We start from the raw sequence: 7,778 nt of genomic DNA, 5'->3' as shown, positions 1-7,778 counted from the left end.
AAACGGATTTTCCAACACGAGTCTCTGCTGCAAAAGTTTGTCCCGGATTCGAAGAATAATTCTGCTGCGCAGCATTCTCTCTTCTAGTGTGCAAAACTAGCACTGCTGTGCAATGGTCCGGAGTTCTGTGGGCGAATCGTTGAACGACTCACCCTCTTGCTGGTTCCTGAAGCCGAAGCGAAATTCGTTGACTGTCAGGTTCGTTGTTGGCTTGAAGTGGTCCTCAAATTTTCGCGTGACAATCTAGATGTCGTGCATGATGGCGTCATTCCCAAACGTGAAAGTGTGGAGCAATCGCCTGGCCTCTTCGCCAATTGCCATAAGGAACGTGGCATTTCGAAACTCCTTTGCTTGCACTCTCAGCTTCGTGGCCGTTCCATATAGGTCGAACTCTTTCTTCCAGATGGTCCAGCTGTAAAAAGTGTCTCCCGCTGTGTCCAGCGGTTTCGGTGGGGGAAGCATCGATGACGCCATTTCTTTTCCAACTCTTGCGGTTGTTCCTGCTGGGACAGTTTCAGAGTGCGAGGCTACGTTTGCCATACAAGCTACGGTACGAAACCGCACCCCACTTCTGACACCATGTAGCACGCATGTATGTGGGAACGAGGAATGAATTTTATTACGAAGTGCGCCGGTATTTATACCACCAGCGCTTGAGCTGAGACATGCGCAGTGACCGTCTTGTGCGCGCGTGTTATTGACGGTGCACACTGCTACAATTTTCATTTTATTTAACCTGCACGCACATCGCAAAGCACACAGACACGTTTAGCGTTTCGCCTCAGTGGAAAACCGGCCGCCGCTAGCTGTTTCGAACCCGGAAACTCCGGCTAAGTTGCCGAGCGCCCTTACCACTGAGCCACCGTAGTTGGTCCTATCGCGTAGTTGGTCTAATGGTGGTCGTTGCCCATGCCACTGGTCCCGCCGCGTTTGCTCAGAGGTTAGAGCGCTCAGTTCTGTCACAGCAGAAACATGGCTTCACGGAACAGCGCATTTAAATGCCATCCGCATTTCAACTAGGCCGAAAGGAAGTTTTTCCTGACGGAAGAGGTATGTTTACTTGGCGATCATTTGGGCGATTGTAAAGTTAAGATCTTGCATTTGTGGTCGCCATTCACTGTCTTTAGCGACCACAGCTGTTCATGTGGCGTGGCCTCACTCAATGATCCATCTGGAAGTTTTGCTCGTTGGGAAGATATTTTACAGAAATACGATTTTGAAGTCGTCTATCGATCCGGCCGTAAGCATTGTGAAGCTGATGCTGCCCTGACTCGCTCCTCTCAGCTCTGACTTCGAGTCCCCATCACTCACCGGCAGTCATTCCTACTCTGTTGACATTGCCGACATACCATTTGAACAACGCCATGACCCCTGGATCGCTTCCCTTCTCGCTGTCCTATCTACGCCATCTGCGCGGCCCACGGACCAGACTATCCGCCGACCAGCCCGACACTTTGCAATGCGGGACGGCTTGCTTTAGCGCCGCAGCTACCTTCCCGACGGGCGCAAGTGGCTCGTTGTCATTGCTCGACACCTCTGTTCCGACATGTGCGCCTCTTTCGATGCTGCGCCCTAGTCGACAGGAAAAGCGGAACTTCGAGCCTAAAATTAAAATACAGAAAATAAATCGATGTTCAGAAGTCTCCGCTGGGAACAGTCGCTTTCATTTGTCAGCCAAGCGCTGGAAGTGGTCATTGTCTTTCCCCTTAGGGAAGTTTGACGTCATATCCGGAATCCGAGAGGAAATAAACGAGAAGATTAAGGCAGAGCAGATTACATTTGCTGAGTGCTCTCTGATCACGGCTGAATGCCGGCTGCGGCGGTACATTTTTTATAGAGGCGAAATCCTAGAGGTCCGTGTACTTTGCAATGTCAGTACAGAACCCCAGGGGGCGAAAATTATCCGCAGCCTTCCAGTACGCCATCCCTCATAACCTGATTCGCTCAGGGACGTTAGACACCAAAGACACAGTTCACCAGTGATTATTTCACTTTCCCTTCTCCGAGCCGGCAATAAGGCTGCAGTAATCTTCCATAACGCTGCCAGTGTGTTCCTGGAGCTGCGCGCTTCACTTCGCTCACCACACTACCTGGCATTCGAGCCGCAAAGAAAACGAAGAGGGTAAGGGAGGTCTTCTAATAGAGTATAAGCGCTCCTCAAACGATTCTCGGTATCTGCGTTTCACCGTTTTGTACCTGCGTTTCACCTGTTTGTACAGCCTTATGATCCGCCCGCAACAACTAAGAGCGACAGAAGCGCTCTGTCATTCGCCGTGAGGCTATCCAAAGCTCACTTTCGAAAATTGTTCTTTTTGCTGAGATTTTTTAGTGCGCGATGCTGCACGAGAGAAAAACATGCCCCTAGTACAGACATCTTGCTCAAAGTTTTCTGCGGGATTCATTGACACAAGCCTCTGTCAATGAAGAAATTACACTACTTAAACGGAGTTTCGACTCAACGATGTGCGGTTTGCATGTTTCATTGTGAACCGAAAATATAATAAATCTAAGGCATGAGTGAGGTGTAATGAACTCTTCGTGCAATTAAACAGTTGATTAATTTTTCTCCGGAGTGTACAACCTCTTCGACGCGACTCAATACGGTCTCATAAAGAGCAATACAGCAATTCCGATTTCCTCTTGATTCTCTCCCACTTAAACTGAATGTTCTCTCATAGTTCATCCCATGTAGCTTAATGCGGACTGATTTTTTGCGAGGCTTGTTTTAAAGATGTCCCACACATTTTCTACTGCATTCTCATCTTCAGTAGTTTTGCGGCTACAGTATTGTGCTACGCCGCGAACACGGCATTCGTCTCTGAAAGCACTGATTGTTCTATTGACGGTTTTCTGTGTTGTCCCAACAGTTCTGGCTATTTTCTTCTGAGCTAGGCCACCAATGTACATTATAACAACATTCTCTGTTTCCTGGGACACTCGAGTAGGAATTCTAACGACCCTCAAAACCCAACTGCAACCAGTGTTGTAGTGTAGGCGTTACCGAAAAAAATAACTAAGAACGTTATTCGTTACACTAATAAAAAAGAACGCATTACTGCCCTACGTTACCTAAAAGCAAAGTTAACGCGTTACCGTTACCGTTACCGAAAAAATATATCTCACGTTACTTTGCCGTTACTCCACAGTTATAAATATTAATCAAGGCGTGTTCGCTTCATGAACTCAAGAGAATTATTTTATAAAGCTCATATTTCACATAATTCTAAGTTCCCAAAAGAAAACATAGCTGAACTCAACAAATTTACAGTAATTCGGTTGCTCTTCTACTAACAAAATAATAGCGCAAGTTGTGTACCAATAAAGGAATGCTTCAGTGGCATAGTTTCGGAAAAAATATATTTGAGAACATCAATTTGTTTATTCATTTGAACCTGTATAATTATCTCAAAATTGCGAGCCTCGCTCGCTCAGGAACTCAATAACTAGAAATGTAACCACAGCGGCAAATAGAAATAAGCAAAATTTATGTTTAGAACAATGTTGACAAACAGCAGCAACTTTCTAATAACTACAACTTGTTGTTTAAATTATCCAACAGCTGCATTTCAAAGGTGACATCGGGGAGATTGCCTCGCTTCTTAGTGAATACGTCTGCACCTGCGCTAAGCAGGCAGTCGACGGATGCACTGGATGCACTCCTGTATTCACTTTCAAGAAGAACTGGTGAACGCATAGAAAGCTTTCCTTGAGCCCACTCAGCGCAAAGTTACGCGGCATCAAAAGGTACCGAGACGATTCTTCATCTTCACTTGACGATGGTGTCAAGGAGTTCCCTAAGAAGTCATCTGTTGTGCTGGATCTGAGGCTGGTCGCTGTCTGTATGCCCGCAAGCCGAGAAAATTTCGGCAGCTCACTTTGACGGTATCGAGGACAACATTTCGCTTCGCTTCGTCCTCAGTCTTCGACAACTTGAACCTCGGTAGCTAGGTAGCCGCAACCAGCAGATCCTTCTGATTCATAAAAAAGTGGTGAATCCGCGTCAGCAAAAACTCGCATGAACAAATTTGCTTTCAAAATGACTGGAAAGTTGTCGAATAGCTATAAACATTTGTAAATGGCACCCCCTGTATCTTGCGATGTCGAACACTACTTTAAGCAGATGAAGTTAATTTAAGTGATAAACCTCGACTGCACGAAATACGTTTGTTAAAAACAGAAAAGCAATAGAGGGAAGTGTGAAAATATAAAACATTTGAATATGCGAATCATGTTTGCATGATGTCCACAACATGAGCGCGCAGCTCTTCTTACCGGCCTAAACGATTAGATATTCCCGCCAACAAATGTAGCGCGACTTGAAAAGGGGCTTCTAATCGAACGGCCAAGCAAACCAGCAGCACGCACCGGAGCGGAAGCGTCGTCTTCCTCGCTCCGTCACGAGCCGTCATGCCGCTCGGCCACATGGCGGCGCTCGCAGAATGTGAGCAGAGTAGCAATATATAAGCAGTCCATTTTTTCTTAATAAGCCTATGACTTGGGTTAAAAACTAATGTCTTGAGGATTCCGTCCAAGACACACTGAGCTAGAGGCCGGAAGAAGTGCAGTCCAGAGATTTTCTCGTGCTCGATCTTTTTGATGACAACATCGTGCGCCGGAAGTAGGTAATCGCTGTAGTTGTTACCTTGCAGGACGTCCAAGGCAGAACACACAGGCTTCATGATCTGCAGTGTAAAAACCGAATATTTAACTAGAAGCCGTGAGAATTGTACCTAGGAGCTATATACCTTGCATTATTCCACTATGAACTTGGACTCGTGAGGATTCTACAGCCTGGGATTTATGAGCATGGAGAAAATAGATTCCAAGTCCTGCCTTTTTCTAGCGAGGAATTGATAGCGTCTACAGCCCTAATATGTTGAATTCCATCTTTTAACAGCCGGGTGCGGTAAGTAGATCCCGCAATGGGTGTTAATCAGGTCAGCTGCTTGCATTGACTGTCCCTGCTTATTCCACAGTTTCGGGCACTTGCTGAACACACTTTGTTATATACTAGCATAATCCGCATCAACACAGTCCGCCCTCGCTGCATCAACACTTGCATATAGGTTCATGATGTGCGCAGAACACCGATGATGTAGTGGAAGCCGGTATTTGCCTTCCTCCAGGCTTTCGATGAGCGGACATAAGTATACGGGCTCGCAGTTCTGCTCGCCTTCATCATCTCCTTTATCTTGACAGTGGAGCCTGTGCAGCGCGCAGACAATATTTAGCAATGTTTACCAGAACTCGGTAATTCACCGGGGGGGAGGGGGGGAGGATGCTTTATGTTACCTAACAGCTTTCAAGAAGTTCGATCCAGTGTCCGTGAAGCTCGAATTCACTGAACACCACTTCAAGTGTAGCGGCCAGGCTTTCATAGTTTACGCTCCCTTTCATGCGGCGACATGCGGAGGCGGCAACCTTTCGGTCTAGTTTCCGGATCCAGGCACAAAGCTGTCACTCCAAGGTAACACCTGGAAGCCATATTTTAATTAAAGATTACACTAAACAAGGTCGCAAAAATACACGATTTAGAAGGTTTTCTTGGCTTAGGCTAACGCGGAGGGACAACTAATGCACCAAAAATACATTTCTTCATAATGAAAGTGATACTGAGCGCGAAGGGTTAGAAATGAACACGCCACAGGCCTTCCTTCTTCTGTTTGTATTTAAACTTTCGCGCTGAGTATTATTTACACTATGAGATGAACACGAACCAACCATGCAAAATTCTCCATTCTACGCACTTGTTTCTAAACAATTATAAAGAGCTAAAAGATTCACCTGTGAAAGTGAGTCCAACAGTCCGCGGTGACAGCCACATGAGGGATCTCTTTGAAAAGCTGAGCGTAAATTTCCTTTAATCGTTTCGAGGTGTGCATCAAGACGAGTCATGAGCATTGAACATGTAAGAACTGTTCTTTCTGGGGATGTTTCTTTGAGTAACTTCTCAAATAATGGTTCCTCTACGGCCGAAAAGGGATGCGCTGCACTGATGACAAACTCTTCAACAAGCACGTCAAGCCGCTCTTGAGTCACTGAGTGAATAAAGTTGAGTTTCTCTTGAGTAATCCGCCGGGGCGAATTTTATTCTGGACTGAAATGTTCTTCGCGCAGTCTCCTTAATCTTTGCCAGCATGTCAATCTCGTTGAGGCTTTGACTGTGCAGGTTCTACTTAAAAATGTAAAAAGCAGTCATTAGAAAAGTTGAAATACCAATAGAGGGGTTGGGGTGTTGCTAATCTGCCAATATTGCCAAAATGCTTCTGTACTGACGCTCAACACCGGAAACAAAGTAAAATTTAAAAAGACAGATTCGAAAGTCAAGCTTTCCTTCACATGTTTTTTCAAATTAGAGTTCGAGGACTTCCGCAGCTCAACAGCTTCAGTTTTGACATACAAAGGAGGCACTTAAAAGTGAAGTTTTCATCTTTTCTATTTTCTAAAACAAAACATTTGCTCATGGCAAGCCTCGGCGAAGAGTTCAGAGTTCTAGCGGCCATTCTTCCAAGTCACACGAAGGCCGAGATGGGCAGACGACGTAGCCTGAAGGCGCCTCTACTTTTTATAGTCTTTCACACCTCGGCGGTCTGTTCCCATCCTCGCATGTGCCTGGTGTTTTTTATTTTAAAAAGCGCGTGTTTCCTATTGCCTCTCAAACCTCTCTTGATTTCGGCAACCCGACTACAGGTTGAAGCAAGAGTCAAGGCCTTCTGAAAGCACTGTCATTAATGTCTGCAGCTCTCCGCCACCAGGAACCGGATGCGAGGAAATGGGCTAATGGTTTTCTTCCGGAGGAACACGGACATGGCACAAGTGACAGCAGTTCACTTGCAGCAATCCAGTTCTAAGAAAAGCGTCTACGTATGGGCCGCATGGTGGACTACGCGGCTTTCATCAAGCTTTGATCGGTAACGGCTCTACCCTCCCTACCTGGTGTCAGCGCTTCTCAAAAATTTCTGTGCCATTTTTCCTAGAATCCACCATTCGCGGAAACCTGTAACTCGTCTTCTCTGCCAGGCTTGTTTTCTAACCAAGTGGTCTCGAACCCAGTCCACACGTTCATATTATTCAAGCGAATGACAACTCCAGATGGTCGCACTCTGCCTGCAACAGAGTCTAGGTAGGAAAAGGAGGGACACCACCCTTCGTCACAGAGCTTTGTGGAGTTGGTTGTTGCAGAAAGGGGGGGGGGCGGTGAATGGAGATAGTTGGAGCGACAGTGTTGTTCAGCAGAGAATTTTTAAATTGTTTAGTATGCGGTAGCTCACGAGTCACTACTACCCGCACAGGAACAAAGGCCAATTTCCTTATTTTCGTCCACTGCAGGGCTACAGCCGGTTGACTGCAATCCCCTGTTCTGCGCTGCACCATTGTACTTTTCTGACAGCTCTATTAGGGCCATCTTGAAGTAAACTGGCGGCATTCCTGAGTTCGCCCAGAAGGAGGAAAATGACTCGCTTCGCTTCAACAAAGAATTCGAGACTGTCGTTTTGGAACGAGACCTTTTGGTTGGAAAACAAGCTTACGGAGAAACGTACGTGCTTTTTTTGGTTGAGTACGTCGTCAAGCGCAGGTGTTTTCTGTCATAGATGCGAGCCGCAACAAGGGTCGTCGTGAGCATCATGACATCACGTTAGGTGTTGTTTTTTCTAAAAAAGGCGGCGGAGGGGGGGGGTGGCATCTGGAATAAAAAGTAACTAGTAACGTGGCACCTCACGTTACCAAAAAAATGTTAACGTAAGTGCGTTACCCGTTACAGGTCCGAAATGGTAACG

The 7,778-nt window shown here is 46.2% G+C and overlaps 1 pseudogene; it reads right to left on the bottom strand.

The window, feature by feature from the left end:
* Positions 1-3,529: 3,529 nt before the first annotated feature.
* LOC144133830 (uncharacterized) lies at positions 3,530-5,397 on the bottom strand (annotated as a pseudogene).
* Positions 5,398-7,778: the final 2,381 nt, after the last annotated feature.

The sequence above is a fragment of the Amblyomma americanum genome, chromosome 5 (genome assembly GCF_052857255.1).
Source record: "Amblyomma americanum isolate KBUSLIRL-KWMA chromosome 5, ASM5285725v1, whole genome shotgun sequence".
In the NCBI taxonomy this organism is placed as follows: domain Eukaryota; kingdom Metazoa; phylum Arthropoda; class Arachnida; order Ixodida; family Ixodidae; genus Amblyomma; species Amblyomma americanum.
This window is presented reverse-complemented; position numbering and strand designations above follow the sequence as displayed.